At 38.1% G+C, this 20,224-nt stretch overlaps 1 protein-coding gene across 7 annotated transcripts in view; it reads left to right on the plus strand.

Annotated features, from left to right (window-relative positions):
• Window positions 1-20,224, plus strand: part of LOC143257432 (actin-binding LIM protein 3-like) — an 85,935-nt gene that overhangs the window by 5,619 nt on the left and 60,092 nt on the right. The gene's annotated exons all lie outside the window — the stretch shown is intronic.

Genomic DNA, 20,224 nt, shown 5'->3' on the forward strand with positions numbered 1-20,224 from the left:
GTTTGTGTATAGAATAGTGCTTTGTTCCATATTAAAGAGACATTTTCAATATGTATCTGTATGGAGTGAGAGGGGGGCGTCTTCTCATGTCCGTTGGTAATTTTATATCCACGTCTTGTAGTTAAGAGATGTTTCGGTATTTTATCACAAAGCCGTCTGCATGTAGTTGCCCGTAATTTTGGATTAATAGAATAGACTCTTTATGACCAACACCTTCCGCGAATTGTTGGGCTAATTATAACTGATCTAACACTGGGATTTCCAAGTCGCTCTTGTAGTGCAACCGTTTCCTAGAAATGCCACCAGCGTTTTTGCGGCAACAGACCACAAAGCGTAAATCTTCGCACGCTAACTACTGGTTCACACCATGTCCAGTTCGATTGAGTGAATATTGGATAATTTGGATAATTTCTAATGTTTGGGGGTGAGGAAAAAGAAAACTGGCTCTTCCTTTTCGTTATATAGGAGAAATTTTACTTAAGTTGTTTGGGATTGCTGCGAATGTTTGGGGGGAAGGTAATTTGTTTTAATATTGCCCCTCAGTGTCACAGCAGTATTGTCTGCGAACTTGCAACGCTAGAAACTGGGTTTCGATACCCGTGGCAAGCAGAACTCAGATAGTCCGTTGTGTAGCTTTGTTTTTAATTATAAACAAACACTTTTCATATTATCCAGAATAATACGTAATGTGACAGTTGTTTACGATAACTCCGAATATTAAAGAGGGGAAGTCCTTTCTTTTCATTCCGTGGAAGAAAATATACAACACGATGGTTGGGATAACTCTGGATGTTCAGGAATAGACTACACTTCAGTCTGTGAAAGATGATAATAGTTATTATTGTTTATTCACAGAACGTTACAGACCAGGTCTAGTTTTGTAACTTTTACACTATAACTGTAGTTAGATGGTTAACAAAAGCATATCACAGTAGTAAAGAAACCCAATACATCATAAACATTCGTTTGTTTTTATACTGCTACACACGATACAACTGTTAATCTTGTAACGCAGGCTAATCACCCTATCAGTAGAAGAGTTGTATAATTGGCGTCAGGACTGGGTCACTCCCATCAGACGCGTGTTGCATCTCTTGTTTTTGGCGGCTTGATCAGTTAATACGAAGTTAGGCGGCGATTTATGAAAATATTCCTTTGTGAAGGAACAGTGAAAGGACGTTAGTTGAAATCCATTTTTGGGCATCCGAGTTAAAAATAAGATCAAAACTGGGAAGGACAATGAAAGAGGTCTTAAAAATTATTTCTCCCTGAGTAAGTCTCAAGGCTTAGAACGCTAAAAACCGGGATTCGATACTCGCGTTGGACACAGAAAAGATAGCCCATTGTGTAGCTTTGTGCTTAGCACAAGTTAAATAACAAGAAAAGAACTTTAATTTGTATTGTTTATTTCTGAGAGAAAAAAATGCGAAATTCAATAACGCCGTTGTTAGTACAGAAACAATTCGTATTAATGGTGTTAGAAAAAATATATTTACATGTAGTGAATTGTGTATATTTGACACGAGAGGGAGATAAGTGCGTTTTTGTTATTGGCAACTTTTGAACAGAAATCATGCCTAAGCCTCACATTTATTTATCAAGTGAATAATTCGGACACCTTTCTGTGTAATTTGTCATTTTTATTGCACGTTAAAAATGGCTGTTCGGTGTTAAAAGAGCAGACCCTATTTTTAATTTATATATATATTGTTTTTAGAAATTATCCATACCGAAAAACATTTCCTGAGAACATTGTTCGTGGTTCCTGAGTGGGTGGATAAAATTCGCGTTTGTATTGTGGCCTTTATTTAACAATTTTACTTTCTTGTATTTGTTTGTAATTTAGCACAAACGTATACAATGAGCTGCTGTGCTTTGCCCACCACGGGTATCAAAACTCAGATTCTAGCGTTTTAAACCCTTATACCTACTGCTGTGCCACGGTGAGGGGGAGAGGCTTCTTTCTCAGTTTCCTTATTAACATGTCAGTTATTCGAGTGTAACTCCAGGGCGATCAAATATTTGTTCTTTCTTTGTTTTGGATATGTATTTTTCTTAGTCAGATTTTAAAACGCAAGGGCACAGTGGTAAATAACAAGGAGACAGGAAGGAAACCCCGGGCAAGAACCTAATGCAGTCGCTGTGACAAAACTTAAAAACTGTTAAACAAGTGAACGGTTAATATTAACGATCCGCAAATAGAACAAAGGAAAATACTTAACAGTAAGTTAAGTTTCCATCGTGTACGTGTCCAGTCGCGGTCGAGAGGCGAACACGTTGTAACTGTGACTTTGAGGGTTTGTGGTTCGTGGCCCGTTGCCTTAAAAATGTGCTCCACAGTTTAGAGCCATGGGTGTGTTATATGAGTGAAGGCAGATACCATTGTTCAGCCTGGTAATATGGGTACTGTTGTCTAGTTGCTTTCCTTATAGTGTTTCAGTTTACAATTAGGAACGTCAAAGAAGCTAATAAACTGAACATGTTGGTTCACAGAAGCATAATGTGTAATGCAATATCATTTTGATCGTGAAGAAACGAGACCTCTAACAAAGAAGTGGGTCAGGATTGGGCGTGTATGGATTGGTGATACATAATTATCTAAACATTTCTACGGATAATGTTTAACCATTATTGTAATATTTATGGGTCTTTTGCAAGGGCTGGGTTTACTGCCTTTAACTTTGACTGGCGGTAAACAAGTAAACAAAGTTTATTTTGATTTCCATAGTGTTACCTCGTCTCCGTCTGATACAACAGATGCTGCTTCCTGCGGCCCAAAAGTGACACCACTTGTTGCCCGTGGGAAATTTTTCTGACCCGTGCTGCTTAGAGCGCTTGTAATAACGGATCACATTCAGGACTTTCAGTGGTCTGTATATGCCATCTTCGTGGTCCACCAGTAAGGAATGCAATTTACAGAACTGGCCGACTGTGGAAACACTGGCGACGTCACAGTAGTATAATGCAAAATGTTGACAAGGTCAAAGAAAAAGGTTACAATAAGACTCGAAGGAAGTCCATTGTCACAATATAGGAGAAGCACGAAACAAAACATTCAGTATTCAGCCATTCCTCATTGAGAAAATGTAACCACGTGGCTAAAGATTGTTTCATCCTCTTTTTGACACTATATGGATAGATATTTGTGAAAAAGAAACAGCCTTTTTAGTTATGTGTGTATTAAACACTTTCTGGTAAGCGATATAAAGCTTCTATAGTTCTAGTGATATAACAGAGTTAGTTGTACCATTTTTTGGAGTTAGAGACGAGGGATTCGTAACGACACGGTGTACGGTACCTGTCAGTGGCGTAAGGGGTAGTATATAGTTGCTATGTGCGTAGTAAAGTGACAAACTCACTGAGTGTACAACTGTATAGTTACTTTTAGCCAATCGTTATTGTCACGCGGTATTGTAAATAACAACAAAACTCAAAATTCGAAACATTATAACAAAATCCTTCAATAATATGCATATTGTACCTGCCATTCGAATAAGACACAGCGTTAACTAAAAAACGTTATGGGTCGCTTTACTCGTATTCTGAAGTCGCGGTTTCGAATCCGCGTCACACCATACATGCTCATTCTTTCAGCCATAGGGACATTATCATGTGACGGTCAATCTCACTATTCGTTAGTAAAAGAGTAGCCCAAAACTTGGCGGTGGGTGGTGATAAGCTGCCTTCCCTCTCGTCTTACGCTTTTAAATTAGGGACGGCAAGCATAGATAGCTTTTGTGTAACTTTGCACGAAACTCAAAAACAAGTGAAATAAGCAGAACAAGTTGTTTGAAATAGGTCAGACTTGACTTCAAATATATTAGTTGAACAAGAAAACTGCCTTTTTGACGCTAAGATACACCATGAGTTAGTTGACCTTGACATCTCGAGAATTTATACGTATATGTGGATTAAAAAAAAAGACAAACCCTTGACCTGAAAGCTCAGCTATTAGAAGTGGCGCATCGCATTGGTTGGCATTGACGATAGGTTTGTAAAGACGGATGTAATGGGATAACTATGACCATATTGGGGTTGTTTGTTTGAAATTTGAACTCGTCGAAGTTTAATTTGTCGTAGTAATTACACTTACTTGTACGAGGAAACAGTCGCAGACAATCGTGTATATTGTTTTGTAGTAAATGGTACAAGTCAGTTTTAATACGATTGGAAATTCTTACATAATACAAGTAGGTGCCTTGTTAAGAGTTTTTGTTTGTTTGGAGATAACTACAACACTACACATTTTGAATGTAGTTCAGGCAGGTTGACTACAAGCAAATATTTATGAAGAACATGACTGATGGAGGAACCGACTTTATATCTTTTTAATAAAATTAAACATTCTTTGCCAGAAGTTAAAAATATGCTAATTTGTAAGCTCATTCTATTCCAACACGTTTCATTACTACAACTTAAACAATATTCGTAATTAACCAAATGGCATAAAGTACTACTGGCCTTCTTATATTACGAGTTTAAGCACTTGTTGAGTAGCCGTTGTTGCGCAACTGATGTACACATGACGATTCTTAAATCCACGTGTAGGTGTGTGTACATGTTTGTTTGTGGCTCCATAGTTTGTGTCGCTTTAAAACAAAATCATGCTCCTACTTGGAGGCTCGGTGAAATCCAAATACTTTCTGTGTTGGCGGTGGATGCTGTTGACAAACTGACTTCCGTCTATCAGTTCTAAACTAAGGATGACTAACACACTGTTCTGTGTGTAGCCTTGCGTAATTATCCAAAACAGTGTTGGAAGAGCTTATGTGACCGTTGTCATTACGGCTTTAACCACGTGTAGAGTTGCATGTGGTGATGGATGATGTGGAGATACGAGTCCTGGCCCCTCAATTTTTAAAGCATGCCAACATATGTTTTTCTCCTTCCTTCCCTTTGCTAATATTTCAAAATAATTTTATGTATCAGTGCGCAGCACTTCTGAAGTTATTTAAATATCGTAGTTTCTGTGATGAAGGAGGCCATTTTTCTTGCCAGTCAGTTGTGGTTTATATCCCGTTAGTTTATTACACCCTTAACTTATGATTTCTTCTCAAGCGTGGTGACATATTTACAGATAAATCAGTAGTGCACACTATTTTATGTCTGTTGTGTTGTAAATGGTGTTTTTTGTCCGGACTTTCCCTGGGATCTAAACATTCACCCATGTGTGTGCCGCACGTGGTGATTCGTGAAGAGGAGGAGAGGATCCTGGTAGTTGAGGGGTCCAACCCTAAAACACCACTTTGGCGGCTTTGGGATGCCCTATAGGGTCAATCGGCTGGTCCACTTGGGCTAGGTTCAACCAAGTACCAGTGTTGGATGTTCTCAGTAGGTGTTATGGCCATTGTATCTGATGCTGGTGTTTTGGTTTAGTGTTCAAAACCATGGTGTTGCTGCAGTGCCCTTGTTTCGGCATTGTAGGGTTCCATGGTGGGTGGAGTCAGTGGGAGCCGAAACATTTTTTTCTTATGGATCCTCATATCAAAACTTAAATAAAATAGTGAAAAAAAGTCGATAGGTAAACGACCACGTCTTGAAGATTCTGAGCAGCAATCTCCAACATCTGTACATCATTTTTTTATATTACACTTTTTCAGACAAACCTTTAGAGCAAATGTCTCCCTTTTTTATTCAAAGTGACTTGCTGGCTCTTTAAATCAGTCAAAAAAGTTTCGCTCTGGTGACATATTGGTGGAAACATCCATATCTCAACACAGTGAACTCTTGCATTCAAAGTCGATTGGGGATATACCCATTGTGGTTATGCCCCATGCTATTTTGAATTCGCCACGAGGAGTTATTGTTGAGAGGGATTTGAAGAACATCCCAGAGTTGGAGATTCTCGCTGGCTTTCCATTCAAGGAGTTTCTGCAGTGAGGCGTATCTCAACTCGTAAAGAAGGAATTACGATGCCGACCAATGTCCTCATTTTAACATCACTACATTCATCTCTCTCCATCATCAAAGCAGGTTATCTTAATTGCAAGGTATGGCCATACATTCCAAGCCCTCTTAGATGTTTCCAGTGTCAGTGGTTCGGTCACTCGAAGATATCATGTTGTGGTTCCTTGACGTGTGCTCGTTGCGGTGGCAAGGACCACAATGCGTGTGAGCGTGAAACGGACCCTCATTGCGTCAATTGCAATGGCTCTCACCCATTCTATTTTTTTTCTTGCCCTAAGAGTTTGGAAGAAAGAGGTGCAGCGTTTGAAAACAGTTCATAACACTACTTATTTTGAGGCTTGAAAGTTACTGTCCACCACTTCATCTCGGACATATGCTGCTGCACTTCGTTCCACTTCTACAGTGGGAATGCAGACGGATTTCTCTGTACCTCCAGAAGAATCATTCTCAAACCATATGCAAAGTCTTTGACCTGCATGGTTGAAAAATTAATGAATGAACTTCAACACCCATCTCTGTCCATCACGTACATTCCAACAAATCCCAAGATCCCCACTTCCTTTGGTTCCAGGTACGGGCATTTCCTCGGGTACATCTTCTCCCACCCCAAGATGTAAAACGATCATTTGTTCACGTTCTCAGCTGCTGGAATCCTCTTCCAACTAAAAAGACCTGCCTAATCGATCCAGGGCAGGATCCATGGAGAACGACAGACCTCCCTTGAATAAAGAAAGTAAAGAAAGACGTGGTCATAAACAGAAGGGTTCTCCACCCGATTCACCTACATTTTAATAAAAATGGCCACCTTGATACAATGGAACTGTCGAGGTTTACGTTCTAATTTGGATGACATCAAAACACTGATTGCTTCCTACCATACTGTATGTCTTTCCTTACATGAACCGTTTCTAAACCCTGCAGATACAGACATCTTTCAGCGGTTTCCTTTGTACAGAAATGACAGGTTGCGTGATGGACGAGTGCATGGAGGGGTGGCTCTGTTGGATGATCAGCATGTGCCACACTGTCTTTGCCACCCGACACACCTTTGGATACCATACCCATCCGTGTTTCCTTGGGTTTGTTCTGTTTGTCTCTCTACTTGTCGCCTGGAGAGACCTATGATCAATCAGACCTTGGTGCTCTCATTAAACAGTTGCTGTCTCCCTTTTTAATCCTGGGGACTTCAATGGACATCATTTCCTCTGGGGAAGTGCTGATATTGATAGGAGGGGTCATTTTTGTAGAGCATAGGCTCTCTGATCTCAACCTTTCTCTTTTCATTAGTGGTTGTTATACTTATTTCCATACACCTAGTCAGTCCTTTACTGGTGTTGATCTCTCAATTTTCTCCCCTTCACTATTCTCCCACTTATCATGGAAAGTTGACAAATAATTCCCGAGGCAGTGGTAATTTACCTATAATTTTGAGAGAGACTGGCTGTGGTCGATGCCACTCGACCCGAGTGTCCCGGTGGAAGCTTGATCAAGCCAACTGGCCCTCTTTCACTGCTCTTGCAGAACTTGATCCTGCCATCGTCTGTAAGCCATCAATAGACGACTCTGTGGCAGCAGCAGCTGACTGTTTTCCACGATATCCTCGTTCATGGTGGAATCCTGCCTGCCACGTGACATGGAAGGTTAAAAAACGGGCTTGAAGTATTTTTCGTTGGTATTCTACACTCTCGCACCACATCACTTTCCAGCAAGCCCGTGCACATGCTCTGTGGGTGAGACATCAAAGATAGAAGGAATCTTGGATTAAGTTCATAATCAGCGTATCTTCTACCTCCAGTTCCAAAGTCATATGGGACAAGATTCGAAAGGTCAGTGGGCAATACAATTCTGTTCCCCTCTCGATTTTGCTCTCTGGCCAGGAAGTAACTGACACCAGGAGCATCGCGGATACTCTAGGTGAAAGGTTTTGCCGGGTATCTAGCACTTCTGCTTCTTCCTCGACCTTCTTAACCATCAAGACTCGGGCAAAGCAATCACTTCTTTCCTTTCAAGCTAATTGTCTCTGACTATAATCATCCCTTTACATTGATGGAACTCAAACTGGCCCTTCATTGGTCTGGCAGTACATTGGTTTGATCTGATGATGTACACTAGTAAATGCTGCGCCATCTATATCCTGCTTTTGTTGCTTCTTCTGATTGTTTTTAACCAGATCTGGCAGGAGAATGTTTTTCCTGATGTCTGGCATCAGGCTATTGCCCTACCTTTCTCTAAGCCTAGGAAGGATCCCAAGATTCCTTCAAACTACCGTCCAGTTGCTTTGACGAGCTGTCTCTGTAAGACCTTAGAGAGGATAATTAATGCTTGTCTTGTTTGGCTCTTTGAATGAAACAACATCCTTTTGCCCACCCAGTGTGGGTTTCAACGACAGCTCTCCACCATGTACCACTTAATTCGTCTTTAAACATCTATCAGAGAAGCCTTTCTCAACCGCCAACATCTTGTATCAATATTCTTTGATATTGAGAAGGCTTATAATACAACGTGGAGGTATATCATTTTGCAAGACCTCCATATATATGGGTTACGTGGCCATTTGCCTATTTTTATTAAAAAGTTTTAAATAGACAGGTGATTCCAAGTTCGTGTGGGTTAAACTTTCCCATTGTTTTCTACAGGAACTTGAATTCCCTTATGGTTGTGTTTTGAGTGCCACACTTTTCAGCATAGATATTAATGCTATCACTAAACAACTCCCTCTCACTGTTGCGAATGGGCTGTATGTCGACGACTTTCACATCTCATGTCAGTCGTCAAACATGAGATATATTGAGCGGCAACTACAAACTGCCCTCAATTGTGTACGGAAGTGAACTCTGGCGAACGGCTTTAATTTCTCTCTCTCCAAAACTGTATGCATGCACCTTTGCAGTTGACGGGGTATTCACCCTGATCCTGAACTTCATATCGGTGAAGTTTTGCTGCCAGTGGTCCCAGAGACCAAGTTCTTGGGGCTTATCTTTGATCGTAAACTGACCTTTATACCACACTTAAAGCAGCTTTGGGTCAAATGCACAAGAACACTGAACATCCTCCGTGTTCTCTCTTCTACCAGTTGGGGGGGCAGATTGCTGTTCAATGTTAAAGGTATATCGTGCTCTTATTAGATTGAAACTCGATTATGGATCAATGGTCTATGGCTCTGCCAGACCCTTGGCTTTAAAGATGCTGGACCCCATTCATCACCAAGGACTTCGACTCTGCACTGGGGCTTTCCGTACCTCTCCAGTTCAAAGTATATACATTGAATCTCATGAACCTTCTCTACATCTTCGCCGTTTGCAACTATCTTTACAATATACTTCGAAACTTCATTCCTTACCAAAGCATCCCACCTGGAAATGTGTTTTCCTTCCTCGGTGGGCAGTACTTTTTCAGAACAGACGATCTGTCATTGCTCCGTTTGGCCTTTGCATCCGGGCGCAATTGGATGAATTGGGTTTGTCCTTGGATAACATTGCAGATTCCACAGGTCGGCCCATCCCACCATGGCTTATTACAGCCCCCAAATGTGACCTTTCTTTCAGTCACCTAAAAAAAAGGCAGATACTCCAGATTGGAAAAACCGTCTTTTATTCAATGAATATCTTTCAAACAGTCATTCAGTTCCCATTTATACAGATGGTTCCAAATCAGGTAATTCAGTGGGCTCTGCTTTGGTTTGCTATGGGTCAGTAATTGCGCGCAAAATCCCTTCTACAGCTTCTGTGTTCACTGCTGAACTGTATGCCATATCTCTTGCCCTGGATCATATTGCAGCTGAGCAGTACACCAACTGCACTATTTATACTGATTCGCTTAGTTCTATACCTGCCTTGGAATCGCTACACGTTAGCTCACATCCTATTCTCGCTGATATTCGAAACCGACTGGCCCATTTCTCATTAGCAGCTACTTCAATCCAGTTTTTCTGGATACCAGGCCATGTTGGTATTCGCGGGAACGAGCTTGCAGACATGGCAGCTAAATGTGTCTGCTTCAGCACCATCACTCCTATGCCTATTCCGTACATGGACTATGGTGTTGTCTTCAAGGCTCGGCTCCGTGCCAGCTGGCAGTCCACTTGGAGTGAGCAACGCGACAACAAACTTTTTCAAATCAAACCCAAAATTGGACTTTGGCCATCTAGCTTCCGTAAAGTTCGGAAGGAGGAAGTTGTTCTCACTGGGCTACGCATTGGTCACAGTTTTTTAACTCATCAATTTCTTTTATCTGGAACTGATGCACCAATGTGTAGTTTGTGTAACACTCAAATCACTATCAGCCACGTTTTACTTTCTTGCCATCGTTACAATTCTCAACGACGGCAATATTTTAAACATATTTTTTCCCAGGGTCAGTCTGTAACATTGGACAGAGTTGTTGGTGATGGCGACTCTGTCCACCTTGATAATGTTTTTAATTTTTTAATGGCCATTAATCTTTTTAATCTCATTTAAGTGTTGCATATTTATTCATTACACCTTTTTAATTGTGGTTCCTTTTTTACAGTTTTAATCTCTCTCATTCAATTTGACATTGGACAATGGCCAGAACATTAAATAACTCGACACCAGGACTGGAAAGGCCAACTTCAGGTGACTGACGCTACTGTTTGAACTATCCGTTTGAACTACTCGTTAGTCGTTCTGGCGAGTTGTTATTATACTTTTGCTGCATATCATTTCACACTTTTACTACTTTACTTTTTAGTACTGGCCATATTGACTCATAACCCGGAACCAGGACTGGAAAGACCAACTTCAGGTGACTGACGGTGGTTTTTATACTTACCTGTTAGTCTTCCTGGCGGGTTATGATCATTACCATTCTGCTACAGGTAGTACTTTTCAACTTTGTTGACTGGATGTCAACATTGGTTTTTACGCCATTTTCTGTTTTAATTGCCGTTTTGCTTTTATCTTCAATTACTTTTACAAATTTTACTCCATTTACTTGACTTTTATCTTTTTACTGGACATTTGGCTACTCATTATTACGATTTTGCGGAGTGTCTTTTAAAACTTTTATTCTTTTACATTTTGATAATAGCTGCTATGACACATAACCCGGAACCAGGACTGGAAAGGCCAATTTCAGGTGATTGACGGTGGTTCTTGAACTTACCTGTTAGTCTTCCTGGCGGGTTATGATCATTACCTTTTTGCTAGAGTAAATACCTTACAACTTCTTATACTCTGCCTTCTATCTTAACATTGTAGACTAGGTGTCAACATTGGTATTATACGTTTTTGTTTTACCTTTATTTCCATTTATGTCTATTACTACATTTATTTATATATTTTTTACATTTTTACCGAATGTCTGGCGCAGATAGCCTCGCTGCTTTGTGCCATAAAACACTAAATCAATCAATTCTTTACTCTGTTGGAGTAGTGTAGTGCCTAGTAAGGTTATTTGTATCTGTGGGTTTCCTGTTAACTTCTGTGGTTTGTATGCATAGTGACTAATAGCTTCTGTCGTGAAATGTGTCCCAAGATGTCTTTTTCAGATGGTTCTGAGTCGTCGAATCTTGTTTTGTGTGTTCGTCTGGTTGTATCATGAACGTATTGCTAATATATAAGTACTGATTCCCGGGACTTAAGAGCAGCTGTTTTGAAGGCATGATCTTAGAAATGTTTCGACATTAGTGCCGATTGCTTTTGTGTGTGTAGACTATTAACCTTTTACAATATTGTTACCTTATCATTATGCGTTGTATGTATTACATATTTCTAATAACGTAATGTATAATGCTATATCCAGTGAGGCGTTCTATCAGTTTCCAGGACTCATCAGACTGGCTGACAGATGTCGTAGTTTTCGAGACAATATTTATGCTATCAATTGCTCAAACAACCATTTTAGCGCCAGCTCAAATTATATAACACTTTTAAAGTAAGCTGTTGTTTAGTAGAAAATGGGATGAGAAGAAAAGCAGGACGTCCTTACAGATATGCGTTTTCTTTGTATAAAGATGAACTTTTGGCTTAATAGGGGTGGTGTTATTAACTGCTAAACGTTTCTTTTTTGTGTGTGTGTGTGAGTGAAACGATGAAACTCAAATGTGCGCTGTAGCAGCTGAAAAAGATCTCGCGCAAGGGCACCACCACCACTTTGTGTGAGTATTATTTGTTATCCAGAAGTACAATGTGTATTATGCGATAGCACTCCGTCACGTGTGTGTGTGTGTGTGTGTGTGTGTGTGTATGTAAACGTTGCAATAGATGAATAGTTATATATCTAGTGCTGGATGTTTTTATTCTGACTGACAGTCAATACAACACCTAAGCTTAAACGGCCCGTGTTCAGATGTAGCCACCTGTTATTTAGAACTGCTCACCAAGGGTAGCTCAAACAGTTAAGCACCCGCCGTCTACTAGGCGTTTGCGGGTAACCGGATAAGACCTGGCATAATCAGGGATTTCGGGCGCTTGACTCGCAATCTGAAGATAATTTTGAACCCCCACCCTAATAAACTTGTTCGCCCTCTCAACTATGGGGACTAATATATAATGTGACGGCCAGTTCCACTATTCCTTGGTAAAGAGTAATCAAAGAGTCGGTAGTGCGTGATAATGACTAGCTGTCTTCGCTGTAGTCTTTCACTGCTAAATTAGGGATGACTGGCGCAGATAGCCTTCGTGTAGCATTGCGCGAAATTCAAGCCAGACCAAACTTAACCGAACAGCTGAACTGATTGACGTGGTTGTATCACCCCAACACTTTAAAGTTTGGAAACAGTTCACCAGTGTCTGGAACTTTATCTCAATAGATTCACTTGCATGTAGGTTACACTTGCATGTAGGTTTTATATCATCTGATGGATTTTCATGCTACTTTCTGTAACCAAGTTGCACGTTTTGAACCTTATTTTGAGCAGTGCACTTGTTTCCATCTGATATGCCATATAAAAGAAAAGTCTCAAAACGATATAACCGGTACAGTAAATACGTATATACATTCAAAACTTATCGCAAAACCGTAATACTTGACTTGGTCTTCGAGTCTAGTATTTATGGGGACTGGTTATTTAGTATGATTACCTAGTACGTTATAGAATCTTGTTTTATTTGTTCACCTAAAAAAAAAAAGCTAATATAACTTTTAATACTACTTGCCAGATGTTTTTAATCAGCCACTGTCTTCATGTCCTGAGAAGGATTGTTTATGGGATTCGAATCAGGAATGTTAGGAATAGGGGATGGGAGTGCTTCCTTTTTTAGCCATAAAAGGTGACTTCGCATGTTACGTTTATCACTGGTGTTAACCGAGTTATATTAATTTCAGTGCTTTATTTACTTATATCATGTCTATATACGACAGACCCTTTATTTTCCCGAAAGCAAAATGCATTCATTTTTTTTTTTCTTTACATGGGTCTATTTGTATCTCTCTGGTATTTCTCCACTTCCTTAAAACTTTGTGTATGTGTACTACTATCAGTATAAGTAGTTTGTTGCTTACCAGTCAATTAGAAGACACTAAAATGACGTAACGTAAGGGGCGCTTAAAGTTGCAGTTTGTACTCTCGTGACTTCAGTAAAACGTGCGCATGTCATAAGTTATGAGAATAATTATGCATTTTGTAGGCCAAAACACAACATGACATATGAACTTCAAAAACAAGAAATAAATGAAAAAAACTTAGTGTAACTTTAGTTTCATTTACTCTTGACAAAACACTTTCGGGGACAGGTAGACGAGGACAGAAGTAACAGTCGCTATTCTTTTGAAGTCATCCATTTTCGTAATCTTTATTTGTAGTTTCTTCTGATGTTTAAGTGTACGATTGAATCTGTAGAATGATTCATGAATTTGACAGTGAATTTACAGTATGTAACGTCATACGTACGAAAGTAGATCTTTTCGGAATAATTCGTTATAAAAAAAATGAGCGTGAATCTATATAGAATGACTATAGTGAGTACAATAGTGGATCTGTGTCACGGTATAAAATAGTTTAGTATAGATAGTAGTGTTTATTTTGTGGGTTAATATTTTATAATTGCTTAGTGTGGTTTATATATATAGTTAGAAGCAAACGATTGTTGGACGTTGATTGTAACTAATTGATGTAGAGATTATAAACCTCGCGTGAAATTTATTGATGTCTAGGGTATAGCGAACAGACGATTAAGTAAAACATAAATGGTATGAGATGAGCGGGAAAAACAGATAAACAAAGAGAGAACAGACAAGATACAAGGTCGCATAAAAAGAGACGTTCGGACAGAAAAAGGCCTAAAGGTTGATATATATGAGAGTAAAACTAACGGTGTTGAAAGAGATAAGAAGTGTTTATTACATCAAAGAGGGTTCTGAAGTAATTGAGCATACATGTGGGGACTTTGACAAAAGGTAGACGTTTCTTGGAAGTAGGCCTAAATACAAGAATTTTAGAAATATAGGATGCAAGTGTGGTAACTCGACTAAACGTGAGCTTGTATTCGGAAAATATGACGATAGTAATACAGAAAAATAGTTCACTTTGTTAACCAATATTCTAAAGCAATTGAGTAGGCCTTAGTGGACTTTTGATAAGAAGAGAATTGCTTTTTATTTATGCTTTATATATGATTTCTCTAGTGTAAATTTTTGACTATTACTGAATATATATCTTACTTTGAAAACAAGTGAATACTGTTTATCTTTAATTGATCGCCAACGAGTTGCAGACACTTACTGTAGAAGTCCTAAACCCAGATAACACATGGTATATATACATATACTACAAGGAAGTGCAAGTAAATTTCTTTAATTGATGAGCATAACATCGTACAAAATCCATATGGAATGGCTTATAATATGATAGTAAATCTATATCGAATGAGTCCTATGTTATGACAGTGAATCAGAACGGAATGATTCATACATTATAACAGTGAATACACAGAATGGTGTATGAAAGAATTACGTATAGTCAGAATGAAAGCTACAGTAAATTGTTTTATCGAACCATAGTGTCCAGTTTATAATTCTGGTAGTAGTAAGTAGATTGTTTTATGTCATGCAGTACCGCCTATATACGGTTGACAAGCGAACGTGTCTCCATCTGTAACACATTCAACCTTACAAACCAGTAGACTTTATACAGGGGCTTACGAGGTACAGTGTGTACCGGTGATCTGTAAGCCTTAATTTTATAGCGTCGTGACGAGTTTGCTTCTGGGTAACTTTGTTATCTTTTGATTACTATGGGAAAGTTGTTTAGTCTGGTTTCTCAGAATGCAAATATAATGTATAGTAACTATATCATGCACAGAAGTTTAGTTGCACGTGCTTATGTTACCACTATTTGAATTGTAAATTAATCTAATTCACATGCCTCTGTAAGCCACTTATGTTTTCGAAACATTTCTTTAACCTTCATATCTACCCAACATATGATTATCAACTCCCGTAAAAAGATATAGGAATCCCCTGAAAACAACAAATACATACAAGCATCTACAATTTACACAATATTATAAACCAAAAATGGTTTGTAATTGTTGTTTATAGTTTAAGAATGAAACTTCGAAAGTATAAATTATACATACACCGCACTAAAAATGCATGTCAAGCATATTGTTTCTCGAGAAACCACAATGCATACAAATAAAATAGATGGTAAATGGGTCGGTTAATAAATGACTATGATGTAACAGAGTTGCTAAGCACGAGGATTTGATAGAGGAATCAAGTATAAGACGCCCTGAAACATGGATATCTGATTCCACCTATATGAAAGCCTGAGTCTAGACTTATGACGCTAAAAGCCGAGGTCCGAGTCTTCGCGGCGGACACAGAAGGTAGCCCATTGTAACTTTCCTCTAAAACATCCAGCACATATAAGTTGCAATACGTGATCTCCTAAAATCTATATAATAATCAAATAAAACCAAGTTCGATTATAAATGTCTTTGGAACTATCCACCCTTGAAAAGTTAGCGATGTGTAGAAGATTGTTGTCCAGTCTTTTTAGTGAAGGCTTCTAGCTAAGAACAAATGGCACTTTGTTTATAATGTGCTTATAAACCAGGTGTTTTGATGGCACTTTGTTTCATTTGATTATTACATATATTCTGGGTGGATAGTTCCATGTTCCCTTTTGAAAGTATGTTTAAGAACAAACCTTCAATATTGATGCTTATGGTGCTAAATTCTATTAGTTACTATCTTTAAAATGGCGTATTACATTAATTTAGTAACTGATAAATTTAAATACAAATTTGTGGTGTTTGATCCCGCGAGAGACATCGTAGACAATTCTTTAGAAAGACGTAAGTTAAATTAGGCTTTAAAGGAATGTTTTATATCCGTACAGTATAACTATTTAGCATTTAAGATTTGAATTTGTTTGTGAAAGTTTTTGTATTTTTCGCTAAAATGTTTGATAACTGTTTCAATTTTCTGTTATTTCAATAGGCTTGCAGGTGGTTCTTAAAGTTTCATTGATTATGAGCTACCGTATGTATACTGTGATATTACGTTAGGCCCGAGCTGCACGTTGTGTGTTACACATGAAGTCTTCCTATCCTACTTGTTCGTCGTTCAATTTGGCTTTTTGTATGGTAATTCGATTCCCGAATAAAACAAAATTATATGTATATTTTTATTTTTATTTTTTTTTTGCTATACGTAGGCTGTGTAATCAGTCACTAATTTCAAAATATGTTTACGTTTGTGAGAAACATTACAGAGAAAGCTATAAATTAGTGCAATTTTTCCCTTTCCGAGACCGTAGTCCAGGTTGTTAGCGCTCGACTCGCAATATGAGGGTCGCGAGTTTGAATCCCCGTCACACCAGAATTTTTGCCCTTTCAGTCGTTGGGGCGTTATAAGGTCACGGTCAATCCCGCTATTCGTTGGTAGAAGAGTAGCCCAAAAGTTGGCAGTGGGTGGTGATGACTAGCTGCCTTTCTCCAAAGAAACCAGACTAATCATTATTACCAGGTGTAGACTTTTTAAATGTGATCTGTATAGGTGGCTTGCTTTGATCACCAGTCAATATTAATAACCAGTTTTAAAATTGTAATTTTTTTTATTCGGAGCGTGTGTATTCTTTATTATTGACTGAATGGTTAATTATGGATTCAACTCTGAGCTTGTTGTCGAAACTTTTGGGGTTGTTTACTATCTATTCATTATCACGTGTATATTATCTGGACCGACTACTTCTGAGAACTTGTTCTCTAGATATTAACAGTGTAGGTTTTTTAGCTGTGTGTTATCTGACCTGTGTGTGTGTTATTATGCTAATGTCTAGTTCGAAAGTTTTGTCGATTATAGTATGGGAATTAGACATTTTTGGATGGTGTGAAGAGTTTTGTAAATCATGACTTGAACTCGCCAGTATTATACACCTATCTATTTATTCACCGGTACAGTTTAACTAGCCTCTACAGTAAGGTATTACACTCATCCTGTTTAACTCAGCACTAGTAATTTATTATACACCTCTCTGGTTAATTCACTGGTACAATAAGCTATTAAACATCAATATAAATTTAACTCGCTGCCAGAGCAAGGTATTATATACCTACGTGTTTAACTGATCGGTACACTAAAGTATTATACACTCAACACTCATTTGCTTAACTGACCGGTGAAATAAGTTCTGACCTTCATATATTTGTTTTTTCTCCTGTAGGCTGTGGACAAAATAAAAGTGAAATAGTTTGTGATAAATCTCATTGGACTGATTGTAAACACTTTACAAAACTGCAGACAAACAGTTGCTACCAAGTTTGGGTTTGTGTGTGTGGTCATATTTGAGTTCCTGGAGAAATAAAAAGGGTTGCACGTGGAGCAAACCAGTTACCACGAGCTGAACGAGTAATTTTGCCTTACGTTCAGATTTCCAAATTTGTTAGTTTATGTAGATACGTTTTTAGATCAACAAACTCAATGATGACGAGAAAACCCACTTGTAGAGAAAAATATATATGTAAAAACAGCTGGTTTGGGTTTTTACATGTATATAGATCAACAAACTGTCTGTTTTTCAAAATTTCGTTGAGATGTTACCAACTTTCATTAACATTGCATTAATACTTTTGCTGCTGACCAGAAGTCTCTAAGAAGGAGAAATATCAAACAACTTCTGCTGTCTTACAAATTACATGTTAAGAAAAAGAAACGAAAATGTAAGTGTCAATACACACGGTTAGAATACGAGAAGTGGCCTTCTGAAGTGACGTATTGATTCTGCCTGTTTTATGACATGTAGCTTGTATGTATACACTGAATTCCTGTGGTCTCTGACCACAAGAGGACAGACATTAATGTTGTTTTTTTAACTGAAGTATATAAAGCCAGTAACATACATTTTAGAATTACCAATGGCATCCACATGCCATTGATCCAGTCAAGATATTTATTCTAAACTAGACACAACTGTGCATGTGGTTCCATGACGTTGCTGTTTAGCCCCCAAATAATATGATCCAGACAAAAAGTTAAAAATACTGACTGTGAGTATAGCAGTTAATTTTGTTAGTTTCCGCTGGTCCTCTGTGTATTTAATGTAGAACATTTGTGATTGTACCCAATGTTTGGGATGATTTGTTTAAATTGAATGTTAGAATAAGAAAGAACATACTTTCTCGATGTGATTCTGTATATAGACCCTCCCGTTGTTGTGAACAATACAAAAATATTTAATTTGAGAGTTAAGTTTTGTAAATGTTTACTGTCGACTTGACGGATGTTTCTCAGTCCACTGGTATGTTAAAGGATCAGTCTTTAAAAATAGTTGAAGTATATGTTTTAGTTTTCCGTATAAACAAAAATAAAAAATTGTTTCCCTTGTTAACAAGTGTTATGAAAGGTTTAGATTTGCATGTGTATTTTAATTTTCTGACCATCTAGGAAATACAGGGTTTGATCCCCACGGTAGGCCCAGCAAGATATCCCATCGTGTACCATGTGCTTCACAACAAATAAGGGAAAAAGTGTAACAAGTTAAAATTAATGTTTGTATTATGAGCAGAAATAAAAATCAAGTTACTTTGAAATATCAAGATGTTGGAAGAAAGTCAAAAAGAAAACTGTTTATAAACTACAGAAAATGCTAAAAACAGGTTCGATCCGGTTCAAAACAAAGCGGGTACGGGTGTCGTGTGAAGTAAAGACAATTCCTGATAATCATTAAAAAGAAAGAAGAAAAAAATCGTGCAGCCGGGATTATTCTCACTTGTGCACAGCGTGCAAACATTCTGAGGCAGCTAAACGTTGAAGATTACACCAAGAACTTATTAGAGGCTATGTGGTCATCGAGAGGTGACGTTATTCGTTAGCCCATGATTCATCCTTTATGACATCACTATATAATATGGTATAGCGGAATATTCTTTCTATCACTCCTAGTTCGCGTCTCATAGTTTTTTCCCCTTGTTTAGGTTGTGTATGGTGGATAATAAACAGGATATTTTCTATAGGACAACGACTGCTGTAAAAGTCGCAACACATTTTCGTATTCCGTTGTCTTTAGAATGGAAGTAACTGTATGCCAATGTCCAAGGAAGTTGAAGTGGTTATTGTATGTTCTTATTTCAGGTAACAGAGTGTAACATCGTATCAAATTGTCCGCTCAGCAGATCACAAACATCAAGAAAATAGTAATAAATATATATATTGTTTTAAAATAAATACTACAAAAACCATTATCAAAGTTCTGGAGTGTTGTGACAATAATAAATGATACTTTATTAATTCATTCACACCTTAACAATTGTAATTTAGCGGCCGTCGCTAATATAAATTAACGTCTCAACGACCGCTGTGTCATATCCCAGCCGGTTTGAAGAATTCTGTTATTGACGAATGGTCTCGTCGGCACTGGAATATAGCAGGTGTGGTTGAATCATCGTATGCACTAATTTCCTTCATAAGTTCATAATATATTTACTTACGTTATTGAGATTAAATTCGAATTATTGTTAAAAATAACACTAAGACGATCACTAAAACACAAACGATATTTTTTTTTTATTCAGAAATCCTTATTTCCAATAACTTGTAACCGTCAATATTGTACACCACAGATAAAATAAACTTTCTTGGTAATATTATGCATAACTTTAATCGTGTCCAAGGTTCCATCCCCTCTTGTATACTGTTTTTTTTTTGTTGCTCTCAGCATGATGTGCTGACCAGACTATGCAGAGCATGGCTGAAGCATATGGTTTACGGAAACTTATCCCCTTTCCCCAGTGTAACATCTTTCACGTGAAAGATGAAATTAGGTACGTAACAAAGTATTGTACATTAGATAACGATGAATGTGTTTTAAGTGTTGGATGACCAGTGCAAGACTTAAAAACGCAAGTTCCCG

The sequence above is a fragment of the Tachypleus tridentatus genome, chromosome 7 (genome assembly GCF_004210375.1).
Source record: "Tachypleus tridentatus isolate NWPU-2018 chromosome 7, ASM421037v1, whole genome shotgun sequence".
Classification (NCBI taxonomy): Eukaryota; Metazoa; Arthropoda; class Merostomata; order Xiphosura; family Limulidae; genus Tachypleus; species Tachypleus tridentatus.